This window comes from Caretta caretta, chromosome 1, assembly GCF_965140235.1.
Source record: "Caretta caretta isolate rCarCar2 chromosome 1, rCarCar1.hap1, whole genome shotgun sequence".
Lineage (NCBI taxonomy): Eukaryota > Metazoa > Chordata > Testudines > Cheloniidae > Caretta > Caretta caretta.
In genome coordinates, this window is record NC_134206.1 from 83,713,913 (window position 1) to 83,729,493 (window position 15,581).

Consider the following 15,581-nt stretch of genomic DNA (forward strand, 5'->3'; position numbering starts at 1 on the left):
GTCCCTAACCACCTCTATCTCCACAGAGGGCTGGCCATCTCTTCCCCATTTTGCAATGCCCAGCGCAGCAGTCTGGGAGCTGACCTTGTTATTGAAAACAGAGGCAAAAAAAGCATTGAGTACATTAGCTTTTTCCACATCCTCTGTCACTAGGTTGCCTCCCTCATTCGGTAAGGGGCCCACACTTTCCTTGGCTTTCTTCTTGTTGCCAACATACCTGAAGAAACCCTTCTTGTTACTCTTGACATCTCTGGCTAGCTGCAGCTCCAGGTGCGATTTGGCCCTCCTGATATCATTCCTACATGCCCGAGCAATATTTTTATACTCTTCCCTGGTCATATGTCCAATCTTCCACTTCTTGTAAGCCTCTTTTTTATGTTTAAGATCCGCTAGGATTTCACCATTAAGCCAAGCTGGTCGCCTGCCATATTTACTATTCTTTCGACTCATCGGGATGGTTTGTCCCTGTAACCTCAACAGGGATTCCTTGAAATACAGCCAGTTCTCCTGGACTCCTTTCCCCTTCAAGTTCGTCCCCCAGGGGATCCTGGCCATCCGTTCCCTGAGGGAGTCGAAGTCTGCTTTCCTGAAGTCCAGGGTTCGTATCCTGCTGCTTACCTTTCTTCCCTGTGTCAGGATCCTGAACTCAACCAACTCATGGTCACTGCCTCCCAGATTCCCATCCACTTTTGCTTCCCCCACTAATTCTACCCGGTTTGTGAGCAGCAGGTCAAGAAAAGCGCCCCCCCCTAGTTGGCTCCTCTAGCACTTGCGCCAGGAAATTGTCCCCTACGCTTTCCAAAAACTTCCTGGATTGTCTATGCACCGCTGTATTGCTCTCCCAGCAGATATCAGGAAAATTAAAGTCACCCATGAGAATCAGGGCATGCGATCTAGTAGCTTCCGTGAGCTGCCGGAAGAAAGCCTCATCTACCTCATCCCCCTGGTCCGGCAGTCTATAGCAGACTCCCACCACTACATCACTCTTGTTGCACACACTTCTAAACTTAATCCAGAGACACTCAGTTCAGAAATGAACTCTTGTGCAGATAGTCTGTCCAAAGCCAGCACATCAGTCTCATCTCATTTATGCCCTCAGCATAGGGCTTCAATGAGACTTAGGCAGAGCATAGGCTTTGCACTTGCACTTTGTCCAGGGTAGAGAATTTCATTCTCTGTGAGTAAGAAAATTAGTGTCATTACCAACAGTATTAAAAGAGTGTTTCAAGTGCTTTTCTTCTCCACAAGACGAAGAGAACCTCAGTGCAGTATTTGCAGCATGTGAGATATGGGTTTCCCAAGGCCTGAAAGTGACATTTGTGCAACTGATTATTCATAACTACAGCTTAAAACCCAGTGTAAACTCTTCCCAGTTGCCCTCTGAGCTGTGTCCCTTCTAGGTTTGCTGAGATGGAAATTCACCTTTTCCAAAATACCCGTAAAACCAAAGGTGCTTGATTATAAAAGATAATTCAGCAAAGAAGCTATGACTACAGCCTACACTGTGAGCTGGGTGTGTGATTCCCAGCTCATGCTAATATACTCACAGTAGTTCTCATCAAGCTAGCATGGCTACAAATAGTAGTGTAGCTGCACTAGCATGTAGGGTGACCAGACAGCAAGTGTGAAAAATCAGGACAGGGGGTTGGGGGGGTAATAGGGACCTATTTAAGAAAGACCCAAAAATCAGGATTGTCCCTATAAAATGGGGACATCTGCTCACCCTAGTAGCATGGCTTAGCCATGCTGAGTACAAACCCACCTGAAACTGCTGGGCAATACCTGGCACAACTGAACTCTACTGCCTGCGCTACTGAAGTTACACTGCTAATCATACTTCCACTAGTTCTCACCAAGCTAGCATGCTGATGGCAAGCGTGCTGATTAAGTGTCGCCTTAGTGCTGATAAACCCTCAACGCTGAGTTGTAAAATTCGGAGTGCAGGCCTGACGGTCGTGAAGCCACGGGATTCCACATTCTTAGGGTTACTGAAAGTGGCGATACCGGGATTCTTCAAGTCTAAACTTGCGGAGTTTGGTTTGCTAGGAGGATCATTAGCGTCAAACAATGAGCTCAAACAATGATACGCATTGTTGAGGAGTGCCCACTAACCAAACGCAGTGGTGGGCTCAGAGAGCTCCACTTGGCTACTGAGAACGCGATTGCTTGGCTCAGCAAATAGGCTAACACTAAATAAATCAAGCTCGCCAAATATGTGTAAATGAGCTGGGAATCACACCCCAACTCATAGTGTATAGCCTATAAGAGCATTCCTGGACACAGATTCTTTTTTAAAGAATCCTAAAAATTATTTTTAGAAATATGATTTGAAAAAATATTCCTTCCTTAAATACAAATACAAAGGTGATGTATAATACAAAAGAGCCTTCCTGCTAAAAGATTCAAGGAAGAATAAGCACCTGTAAACAAATAACTAGTTATTTTAACAGTTTTTGATGGGCTGGAATTTGTATTACTGAATTTCACCCGCTTTAGTAATGTAAAATGACTTTCAAAAAATTATTTGCCTTGGGTGTCAATAAATTATTAAATAAATATTGTTTGATCAGCTTCTGGAGATGGTTGGTTGATTTTTGAGGGTACTGATGATTTTTGAATGCTTGGGCTTAGCAGTACAGAGAATATAACAAAAGTATTTCGTTCCCTCTTCCACATTTCTTTACATATCAATAGTCCCTTTTATAAGCCTCATTTCTGAAACAACACTTAAAAACAACACAATACTAGATGTCCTCTTATTTACTTTGTATTCTGCTTCTTAATTAATGTTCCCTCTCCTTTCAAACATTTCAAGAGCCAATAGTTTTGTATGAATTGAGCAGTTTGAAGCCTTAGTAATAACAGTTCTTATGCACACAACATTTTTAAAGCACACAAAAGAGTATTTTTTTTCCTTAGTACTATTAACTAACTATAAGTTGGCTAGAAAATGCTGGACCACCCTATTTATCTGTGCAGCAAGCATTTTCTCCCAACATTAAGGCCTTGATTCTGCAAGCACTTTCATGCATGAGTTTAAGCATATGATTAGTCTTATAGAAATCAATGGGATTACTCATATGCTTAAAATTAATCATTTACATATGTGCTTGCAGGATTAGGGCCCACTTCTCTGCAAAATATAACAGCAGAGGGCCGGATTATGAAATCCTTACTCACATGAGTGAGCCAGTACTCACACACATAATTCCGTTAACTTCAATGGGACAGGATGTCTAAGTGCTCACCAGTATGAGCAAGAGGTTCCTCTCCCTGAGAAAATCGCTCATAGAAGACATACAGGATATCAGAAAGGAAACTTTAACAAACAAAAATGCCCCAACATATCCTCAATGACCCAAAGCAGGAAGTTAGTGTTAAATGACAAATTCAAGTGCTCTTACTAGGTATCTCTCTATCCCTTCTTTCTACTACTCCACAACAACAAAACAGAACTGTGCTTAATGTTGTCCAGCTGCCACAAAAACAAAAGGCTTTGGTTTGGGAAACGGGAAGAAGATAACACAGCGTACATTGCAGGGGAGGGAGTTCTCTCAGCAGGAGTGAACTCTGAATTTTTGAGAGCAATTACATTGTTCAGAAAGAGACAACAGGAAGTAGGAACAGACTGTCTCCCTCCCCAACACAAACACATAGAGACTTAACCTACCGCTGAACTTTTGCCCTTGAGTGACCAGTGCCATTAGGATACAGGTCAAAAGGTTGCAGGGTGACAGAAAATGGCACTTTATTGAATGAAAGAGAAGATGAAAAATTCCTTTGTTTGCTTAACTCTGTGAGGTTTGTATAGCCACTGTGATCCCATAATGGAGTCCACACTGAAAAAGTAACTTGATTTATTACATGCAGAGAAAGGCAGTGGGGATTTCACTAAAGGGAAAAACTAAGGATAAAAGTCAAAGGATAAAAAAAATGTAACTTTAATCAATAGAAGCACTTTGTGATATATAAGAGGCTGAGAAGGAGCTCTCTTTCATTAGGGGAAGTCATTAGGGGCACCAATGAGGCATTCTCAAAAATATATTCTTCCTATTTAGGGTAGAAAAAACTATATATATAAATGTGCATCTGGCTGAAAAGTCCTGTTATTGCAGAGAAGTTTGAGAAAGAAGTTCTAATGCTCAAAACTGTAGTCCTTTATTTATGTACATGCAATTGCAAAATGCATTCACTTCTAAAGGAGAAACAAGCCTCTCTGGAAGGATATGAGGAAGAAAAATCCTGCATGGTAGACCCTTGGTTGAAACCGGAGACTTCCACTGAGTTTAGCTAAATCTAACCTTAAATTGTTACACATTTGCTATATTTAATATGTTTAAACAAAAATCAAAGTAAAGATGTAATGGGCCCAAATCAGATATACTGAAGGGAGGTGCCAGTCCTTTAAATGTCAGTGGAACGGCAAATGCTCACCCCAGTTCTGAATTTGGTCTGTAGTGTTGTAATGGCTGATGCTCTGATTTTACACGAGTAAACAGAAGTCAGTGGAGCTACCTTAGTGTAAATCTGGAGTGAGATCAGAATCTGGCCCAGAAATTCCATCATTCATTAAAGTACCTGGAAGTTATCAGCACCATTTAGATAAAAGAAAAATGAAAGATAGAGTTTTACCCTCTTTAAGGTTACATGATTTGGCTTTCGTGGCAGTAAGGGGTAGATTCTGCCACTCTTACTGATGCTGAGCACTACCTTACTCAATGTATAGTCCCACTGAAATAAATGGTACTGCCTGAGGAGTAAGGTACTATCTTTCTGTATGGGTTCCACAGGGTTCTATCCTTGGTCCCCTTCTCCTCTCCCTCTGCACCTTATGCTGGGCCATCATATCCACAAATGTGAATTCAACTATCATCTCCATGTGGATGACTCACAGATCTAATTCTGTTCTCCAGATCTGTCTCCTACTGTCCAAACTAAAATCTCAGCCTATCTCGCTGACTTCCCCTCATGGATGGCTAGCTTTTAGATCCAGCTCAACATCGCTAAAAGAGAGCTCCCAATCTTCTCCCCCAGTCCCTTCCCGCTCCCTTTTTTCTCGATCACTATGGACAATACCACCACCCTGCCTGTCAGTCAGGCTCATAACCTGGTCATCATCTTTTACTTGGACCTCTCTCTCTAGGTCTTTGCACCCAGGTTATGTCTATATCTGGCCAATTCTTTCTGTGTAACATCTCTCTGATACAATCTTTCTCGTCTAGGCTGTCATCATCTTATGTCTCGATTACGAAAACACCTTTTTTTTTTTTTTTTAACCTTTACAAATTTTGCCCCGCTCAGAGCCATTCAGAATGTTGCTGCAAAGATCGTTCTCCTAGCCCATCACATTGACCAGGGAACCCCTTTCTTTACATCCCTTCACTGGCTCTCCCTTCTCTGTCTTATCAAACTTAAATTACTTGTCTTCATGTTCTACTTCACTTCCCGGGACCTATCCCTGTCCGAACTGTTGTCTCTCATTCACTATCAAGATGTCAGCTCCCACCTCTGATTGCCTCACGATGCCAATCTCTTGTTTTTTCCTGGGCTGCCTTTCACACTTGGGAGGAGCTGTTCACAAGCATTCACACAGCTACCTCATTATCTTCCTTCAAAATGTGTCTTAAAACTCTCCTTTTTCATGATGCCTACAAACAACTGACCACACGTAGGCAACTGCCATTCAGACACTGCTGACTGTTGCGGTGCCCAGTATTGTCTCATTGTCTACTTGTACTGCCCCATGCGTCTGTCTCTATCCATCTGTTGTCACTTGTACTATATTTAGATTGTAAATTCTTTGGGGCAGGGACCATCTTTTTGTTCTGTATTTGTATACTGCCTTGCACAGTGGGTTCCTGGCCCAGGATGTGGGCTACTAGGAGCTACAGTAATACAAATAAATAATAATGATTCTCTCAGTTACACCAAGATAAATCCAGAGCAATTCCACTGACTTCAATGGAAGTACCCCAAATTTATGCTGGTGTAAAGGAAAGCAGAATTTTTCTTTAACATTATTGTAGTGCATTGTTTTCTGCATTAATTTCTCATGGAAACTCACACATTTAAAGTGTTATAGAAATAAATATTTGAGGAACATTTTAAACAATTCTTCATCACATCTAGACTTTGCAGAATTCAATTTTTATTCTTTATAATTTTGATAGATAATATCACGGTTTATGTTTAAGCATATTTTTTATTTTTAATCAATGTGCATTTTCAGTTGCTCAAAACTATGAGTTTTAGCTTTTTAAATTTTTTTTATCAATTTAAATTCTCAGTTGAGCCAGATTATGGGGGCACAGACAATAGTGGAGGTCTGATAATTATTTAATGACAGTAGAAGTTGAGATTCAAAGAGCTAAGGCTTTATAACTTTAAAACACAAATTGTCAAATCACATGTCAAAATATATAAAGCAAATATCCTTAAATCAAACTCTTATAAGTTCCTAAGTAGCATTTTTCTTACTTTGCCAGTCTGTACATTTCTATTTTTATCAAGGGAAATATTCTTTCATCTGTGTGTGTATAGTGAAATCGACATTTACTGACACTTACCAATAAAAATTTAATCCTTCCAGGCTTAATCATATCATATATTTATAGACTTTTAGAGTGCAGATTGTCATGTAAATGGATATCCCTAGACTTTTCAAATCATATATTATTTCCCAATGGAAGGAACCATCACAGTAATTATAGCATTATGTTTCATTTATATAGTATTTTACATCTTGGAAATGCTTTTAAAATTAATCATTGAATCAGCTTGCCATGTAAACCTGTATTTAAAAAACTGTCTCTGAATTCAGGCCAAATTCTGCTCTCTGTCATCCACGAATGTCAATGGGGTTGAACAGATACAACCAAGAGCAGATTTTGGCCCAGTGATTCCTAAAACTTTTAAAACCATTTAAGCAATAGCGGTCCTTCCTGCACAGACCTGAGGTCAGGTTGTATCTTTCACCAACCCCCAGCGTTCAAAAATTGTGAGTCAGGCCTGCAAAATCATAAGATAGACTTTAAAATTGAGATTTATAAAAAGTAAATACATGTTTTCTTTTCATGTGGCTTTTGGTTTCTGAGCTTTTAGAGTGCACTTTTCAAATCTCATTTCAAACTCTTCTGCACACCATGAAGACCAGTAACTTACTTAAAAAAACAACAACAACCCTGATATTCTCACTTTATCACAGGATTCCAGGATCTGGAGCTTTAAGAAAAACACATGGGTATTAGGAAAATGCCCTCAGCCTGTGAACTACAAGTCTGCCTGAAACTGTATTATTAAAATGATTATATGTAACTGTTTAAAAATGCACTCTTTTATCTGCATGAAATTCTTGTCATTTTGAGATTCATTCTCTTCCCTCCCATCCCCAAACATATTTAGATATATTGTAGGCTAATGGCCTACACACAATTTCTCTTTGAAAGCAATGAATGCTGTTTTTAAAATGATCTGATTATGAAAATAGTTTGAGAGGGAGATGAATTTTATAGTTTATAAAGTAAATTTTCTCCTCGTTTAAGACCCTGTGTGCCAAGTTTCAGCTCTTCAGTAAATTTTTACAGTCAAGATATAAACACTTCTGACTACTGTTTTAATACATTTAGGCAACTGGGCTAACCTGTATTGTTACCAAAATGGCAGAAGAAAGCCCCAGCAACCTGTTCTGTGACTGATGGGGAACCAGTGACATTAAATACATATTATTATTATTATTATTATTTATTATTTATTTATTAATTTATTAGCATTGTCTCTGTTCAGCAGGTGTTAATGTGTACCCTGAAAAAGGGAAGAGAAGATGGTAACAAAGGCTAGAAGTTTTTGTGGGTGGGTTAATGATTAGGCTTCAGTAAATTGCCAGAGATGGTAAGTAGCTTGTTGAAGGCTCTTTTCAAAGCAGTGCAGCAGAGATAATTTTAGAAGTGGGAATATTGCATATTGTGCACCGTACATCAGCATTGTATCAGGCCATGCCCCATGGGAGGATCACAAAGAGACACTACATTTCATCATCTTCACTTACTCTTCAGGGATCAGGTAATGGGGAAATTACTATAATCTAACCTCCCCCCAACTCCCCGCTTAGCAATACAATAACATCTGCTAAAAGATTGGTACGCTTCAGTCTTTACAAATTAACCAAATTTAGCTTCCCTTATGCAGCTGATTCAGCGTAGGCTGTTCAGAATGTTGAAGATCTGGGGACTATGATCTTATGTTTGCTGCATCCCCCAAACTCCCTTTGAGATCAAGGACAGCTTTGGGAGTGCAAAGAATGGGCTTTTGAACATGACTGATGGGCTCATATCTGATGTCAATGTTTTGCATGAGACAAAATCCATTTATAGGCAAGCAGTGAGGCATTGCAAAAGGCACAGAGTGCTATCTAATGCTAGAAGAGCACTCAGTGTTGAATTTGGGACAATGCAAAAAAACCTAAAAATACCATTCTGATAAATATGATAAAAGCACGTTAATAACTTTTCAGATATCTGCAAATGAGAGAGAATGGTAGCTCATTCACCATGTGCAATCAATCCATGGCTTCTCTGCAACAACTCTCAGCCAGTTATGGTTATGATGTAGACAGCCGTCTCGTGGGAATGAACTGAGTTCATTGCCTCACTTTGCACAAGTCACAGAACAGCTGCCAGATATGAATGACTTTCAGTAACTATTGATCTGGGATCGATTCAAATTAGTGGCCTAGAAGGGAAGGACTGCATATTGCACTACAGATTTCCCATTCCATTCAGTTTTCTGCAGTGAGAGGTGTGACTGTGTCTGCCAGATCTGAGTTTGGTTTGCCATGTCTGAAATAATTTGAATGCCTATGCTCATGAGCTCCCTGAGCCTACAGGAAGTGGTTCGTGTATCCTTTGCTGCCTGTCGCACTATTTCCTTCTTGGAAGTACTGACGCTGATATTTCATTGTTGCGATTGGTAGTGAAGAGTTTATAAAATTTGATAACTGCAATTTTATTTCCTGCACATTCTCATAAGAATTATTGTACAACTCCAGCTGTTAGGCGGATGGATGACTTTTAGGTCTCTGGAGTAAAATTCAAAAGTTTTGGATTCAGCTCTTCACTCTGCCATAGACTTCTTTATGCCTTAGTGCCCCATCTGTAAAATGGTAATGACAAAGTTTCCCTACTCCACGGGTGGTTTGAGACTAAATCTGGAGATGATCTGAGCATCTTTCTGCTTATATATGGAGGAACATGGGTGACCTAGTATAGGTCCTTTCCAGAAGTACCAATTCTATAAGCAATTCTCAATGGAACTTTTGCCTGAGTCAAGAGTTCAGGATTAAGGTTTCTGATTTCACGGTATCTAAAGATGTCATAAACATCCTGTATTTTCATAGATTTTGGCTTTGGACATAACCCCTCCCTCCCCCCCCAAACACTAAAGAAAATGGATCAGTTGAAACTGTTCACAGCAACAGGTTTTTTTCTTTCCATTAGGATTACAAAATCAATTCATTTAGCATTAGTAAGAACTGCAGAGATTTTGCTGACAGAATTAATTATTTTGAATGATTAGTTTGTTGTTTTCCTTTCAGGGGCCAAGTTCTAAGGAGGAAGTACTTTGCCTTTCAATTAAAAATATCTGAACAATTCTGTGGAGTCTTGATCTCAGAAACCAAAACAAGTCTTCAACTGTAGATAAATGAAGATTGGTTGATTCTGAGCTGTAGAAAGCCAGAGGAAGCCCTCTGCTCTGACCCCATGCCCTCCAGCATCACAGGTGGTGCATAAGCACAAAGACAAGTTGGATGTAGATGCTGCTGTGGGCACTTTACACAGGCCAGATTGTAAATTTGTCCATTTATGAGTGTCCTGCGGGTGTTCCCACCAACTTAGCAGACAAAGCATGGGCTGGAGTGAACAAAGTATATCCATAAAAGCTCCCTGATTGCCACTATTAATAAAATTGAGGCCATAAACAAACTTATTGTGTGCTATTTCCTAAGTTTGGTGGGGTTTTGTTTTTTTACCTTTTTTGAACTGTAGGAGGTGTGTGTGTGGAGACAGACAGAATAGGTGGAGAAGGTGTATACACTCTGTGAATAATGATCCACTGCATTTTTATTTTCCAAACTCAGAGAAATAAGATGAGCGCTTTCAGATACAACCCAGCATGTTTCAAGATGCTCCGATGTGTTCGGAGGTTCCCTGGAAATGTACCTGGTTTTACTTCCCCTTCATCTTTTCCAAGGACAAGGGCATCAGAATCTTGTTCTTGAGGCCATCCCTCTAAAAAGCAAGCAAACAAATAAATAAATATAGTTTACCACAGATGGTCCAAAATCACAACAGCTTTACCCAGTGGACTAGAGTTTTTGTGATCAATACTGTCGAATGCTGTAGTATTTTTAAAAATAAAATTCTTCAGAATGCTGGTCTCCATTGTGGTCTACATATCTGTGCATGAAGAGACCATCCTTGTGCAGGTCTGCCCCTGCTGTGTAGTTGGGGTAAAGCCACCTTCATAGCAGAGTCCCCTATCCCAGGCACCATGTGGGCTCTTTGTGTGCTGTGGGAGCTTTACAAAGCAGTGGATATTCAGTGGGCTGGCTGGGGGAGGAGTGGGCAGAGAGGCAGCTGGGGTGGGAAGGATGGGCTAGTGCATAAGGCACTAAACTGGGGCACAAGTAATATGTGTTCATTTCCTGGATGAGCCACAAACTTCCTTACGTTGTACTGCAATCAGGGCTGAGTAGTCAGGGGGAAGGGAGGGGCAGTTTGCTTTGACCTCCCATGTGAGGGGGCCCCCACACCAAGAGGTCTTGGGGGTAGCTGTGTTCAGTCTCTGTCAGTGTAGCTCCAACTGAGCTGCTTTACCAAGGGCCAGAACATGAAGATAATGCTTGTGCCTTAGCTTCCTGTATTGCTCTCAAGATCCTTTTACAGATAATTGTTCTTTAGGAGGTAAGTAAAACTTTTTGTGTACCATAGAAAACCGGATAAACAGTATGACACTTAATCTACTCCCTGGGAACCAACCACCAAAGATATCTGAAATGGTCATGTGGACGTTTTTTTTTTTTGCTTTGCTTCAATTAGTGCCAGGCAACTTCTGGCTAGAAACTGGACCCCTGGCTTGGCTAGAATTTATGGTCTGGAAACATGTCACTAGAAAGGGTTATTCCCATGTTCTGTACCTCAAAAACACAGTCACATGATCATGCCCTATAGTGCAGTAATGCTGACAGAAACTAGAGAAGTAGCCAGGAGAAACATTCCCTCATTATGTTTCTTTTGGATTTCATTTATTTAGAAGCATCCATAGACAAAGCTAGTGTTGTTGTTTTAGTTGCAGTATGTGTTTAAACTCCTTCTGCACACTCTGGTTAGAAAATCCCCTTCCCCCATCCTTCCCCATCCCTCTGTACACACTCCCTCTCTCTGCCAGCTGCACAAACAATGGATCACATTCATTCATAATGTAACTTGGCTGATATCAATTAGCTATCAACAGGGATGAATTTGGCCCATATTTGGTTTGCTATTTTACTCAAGCAAAATACGTCATCATCATCATTATCAGAAGATTGCATCAGTGAGGATGCAAGTGGTAACTTGATGCATAATTTGCTTGATGCATAATTTGCCAATGTGAGGGGTCATGTTTTTATTTTGCTTTTATATTGCATCAGAGGAGTTTGCCTTTACTATGCATGTCCACCCTTTTTAAGAACTGTGTTTTGAACGCCTAAATGGCACAAACCATTCTTCAAAATGTTTTAAAAATGTTTTAATTGCATTTTACTATTTATCAAAGGAATTAAGGGTAAAATTTTCAAAAGTGCCTAAGTGACTGAGAAGGATAAGTCACATTTTCAAAAATGACTCAGATACTGAAATTAATGGATGTTAGGTGCTTAGGTGCTTTTGAAAATCTCAGTAGGCGCCTATTTGCATTTTTAGGATCCTAAATATCTTTAAAAATGTGGTCCTTTTAAGTCTAAGTCCACCTCAGCCTTAAATTGTAACATTGCTTCTATTTCAGTCCAGAGCACCTCTTCAGCAGAGTACTTCTAAAACGACAAGATTTGTTATGTAGAGAAATGGAAACTAACTTTAGACCACAAACATACTTCTACTTGTATTCTTCAACTTTTTTAAAAGTCAGATTTCTGCTGATGCATGCACTAACTCATTGTATTGCCTACTCTTCTTCTCAAGCACATTGCAACACCTCCACACAATGTAGAATATTTTTAGTCTCTATTTAAGGAAACCCAGGGCTAGAATACCATGGATGGAGGGGGTGAGAATGTCGGGGTTGAATTGGGCCAGCTTGCCAGTACACTTGGAGACTTCCACCTTTTGCTAGAAAAATCTAAGCTTAAATTTAAATACACAAAGCCTCCAGCCCTATGATTTGTGAAGGTAATCTTCAAATTCTCTGTCAAGAATAAAACAACGCAGTGATGTCTTCCTGGCTGTGCAGACAGCTCAGAGAAGTGTGAACTGCTTCAGTCATCTTGATGGGGTGTTAGCTCTGAAGTCTAGTGATAACAATTAAAATGTTGACATTGTTAACTATTTCACTGTTTAACAAAGCATGGAAGAAAGGAGACAAGGAGCAGCTGTTGACAGTGCATATAGAACATGCAGTAAAGAAGTGAAACAGATGTATTCCTAATATGGAAATCTGCAAAATCAGGTATGAGCGACTACCTGTTTTAGCATCTGAAGTGGGCAGGGCTTGGATGTGGACAGAACTTGGGAATGTGTCACTAGGCTGTGTGTGGAAAATATCTTTTTCTAAATAGTATTATTTAATTCTTTACTTTCATGAGCACTTAAGTCCCTTACCCATGCTTTAAGACTAGAAGAAACCACATACTTTATTGTCAAAACTGTGGTTGTATCTCAGATTGTAGACTATGATTTTAATCTTTTAAAATAGCATCAGATCAAATTCACTTAACCTGTAGAACTTTATGTCACTTTCTTTATACCGGCTTTTTTCAGGCTCTGAACAAAGAGTAAGCCATTTGTGGCATAAAGTATACATAAAATTAGCAAACTAAAGCACACACTGGAGAACAGCTGGGTAGCAAGCAAATGAATCCTTTCAAAGGCTCAGCAGGTACTGGCAGGATATTCTACAGACAATGTTTGCAGGGGCCTATTAATGCAAGCCAACAGGTGTACAAAAGCAATGTTAGTAAAGCAATAGGAAAGAAGATTAGAGAGTGAAAAAGGAAGGCAGGAAGACACTGCAGAAGAAAGAAGAGGCTGGAGAACGTACAGGCACTAAATCCAAAATCAATGTGATGTTAGCAATTGCGGAATGCTGTTGCTTAAAGATGGTAACTTTCAATTCAAATTCACATGGAATGTATTAAAAAATAAACCATCCTCAGCAGATAATGGACAGTGACCAAATGTTTTTGCATTGTGTTGGCTGTTCAGTGGCCTACATGAAATGAATTAATGATATTAGGAAAATTTCCTAACTGTCAGGGTGGTTAATCACTGGAATAAATTGCCTAGGGAGGTTGTGGAATCTCCATCACTGAGATTTTTAAGAGCAGGTTAGACAAACACCTATCAGGGATGGTCTAGATAATATTTAGTCCTGCCATGAGTGCAGGAGACTGAACTAGATGACCTCTTGAGATCTCTTCCAGTCCCATGATTCTATGATAGTCTAATTTCTAGCAGTCAGCTGTCCATAGCACAAAACCACCATCCAGAAGGGCACTAACTGCAACCCTGGTTGGCAGGCTCATCAGAGAGGCCCAATACTGAATGGACATAGAAAATTAACTGTCTTCTTTCCTTTGGCCAAGTCTAAAAATTGGCTGGCGCTTAGTGTAGACCAGACCCCACCTGGTTGGGCCCATTTTTATTGAACTATTTTCAAAACATACCAATGGTAAACTCTATGGGCCGGGGACTGTCTTTTTGCTACATATCAGTACAGTGTCTGGTACTACGGGGACCTGGCCTTTAGGTACTCCTACAGTTCAAATAAATCATCATAATAATGGTGGTTTTAAAAACAACTCAATAAAAATGGTTCAGACCACCTGGAGCCTGGTCTACATTATTGCTCCAACTGGTTTTAAAATTGGTTTAGCTGAACTAGTTTTAAAAAACATTTAGAAATCTGAGGGGAAATTTTCCCAGCAGAGACTGTTCATTATTGGGCCCTAGTGGAAAACAGGCTTTAGACAAAGGCGAGGATTGAAGCAAGTTGGCAGTTTGGTAGGGAGAAGCTTGCTCTGCTGCTGCCATTTCTATAACTGTTTTGTGATTAAACAGAGGACTTCAATCACTGAGACCATAATTTAGGAAACTTTCACTAAAAATGTAGAGACAGAAAAGTAATCCATCTGATGTCATAGGACTTTAATACGCCTCAGCTTCTGCATACAATTTGTGTTCCTTAGAAAATGGCTTTCACAATCCCATGCAGAGCAAAGTCATGAAGAATATAGTTCAATGACACTGATTATGGCTGACACTGTATCACTATTCCAGACTCACTGTCTGCTTGTTCCCAGGACAAAGATGGATGCTGCAATTGACACCTCCTTTCATGTTACACTGTTCGAGATTTAAATTGATATTAACACAATTTTAAAACTTGCAGTAAATAAATTATCTTCCCCACTTTCTAGCAGTTGTCAGTGTTTTGGGTACATCTTTACACGTCTTCGCCTCAAGTTCTCAGCTCACAGAATGGCGGCTGCTGTTGCAGGTTTATAAAGAGTTACTTGTAGCCAAGTGTCATGCCAGCTAGTGTTGCAAAGGTGGCAAAAATACATAACTTCTCAGTTGAAGCCCAAGGTAGGCATTTTACATAATGGAACAGGAAACTACCACAGAAGCAAGGTACTTGAGGCCATTAAAGTAAGTGGAAAAACTTATTTTGACTTCACAAGGACTTTGGTCAGGCCTTCGATGAGTTGGGACCACATTTTCCTGAAAAGAAACTGGAGGTGCCCAAGCACAAAATATGATTTTTTACATACTGTTATTGTCATAACAGATACATATTTGAACTATACATGCTAACAAGTAATTACATTTCCAACTTATTTGGACATTAATTTTTGTGATTTGCAAATGAAATCACAATTGTAGGCATAAATTCAGCTCCTCAAGTATGCACGTGATTTTTCACTCATAGACTTTCCCCTTCTTTTTAGAAAATTTGGCCTTTGATTTCCATCTAAAGGATCTCAGCAAATACTATATTTATGAGTATTTGTGTTTAAACAGAGGACTTCAATCGCTGAGACCATAATTTAGGAAACTTTGTGAGTATAAGCCAATGTGGGGAGGGATAGCTCAGTGATTTGAGCATTGGCCTGCTAAACCCAGGATTGTGAGTTCAATCCTTGAGGGGGGCATTTAGGGATTTGGGGCAAAAATTGGGGATTAGTCCTGCTTTGAGCAGGGGGTTGGACTAGATGACCTCCTGAGGTCCCTTCCAACCCTGATATTCTATGATCTGGATAAATACCTATTTAGAAATGGAATACTGGGTGTATGCTGTATATACAGAGAGACTGCTGGGATTAGAGAAAG

General features: G+C 39.9%; 1 long non-coding RNA gene across 1 annotated transcript in view; it reads right to left on the reverse strand.

The window, feature by feature from the left end:
* The window catches only part of LOC142069717 (uncharacterized), a 93,867-nt gene that overhangs the window by 19,293 nt on the left and 58,993 nt on the right, over positions 1-15,581 (reverse strand). The window contains exon 4 of the long non-coding RNA XR_012665655.1: positions 10,215-10,283. This is a non-coding gene — a long non-coding RNA (uncharacterized LOC142069717). The remainder of the gene's footprint in view (positions 1-10,214; positions 10,284-15,581) is intronic.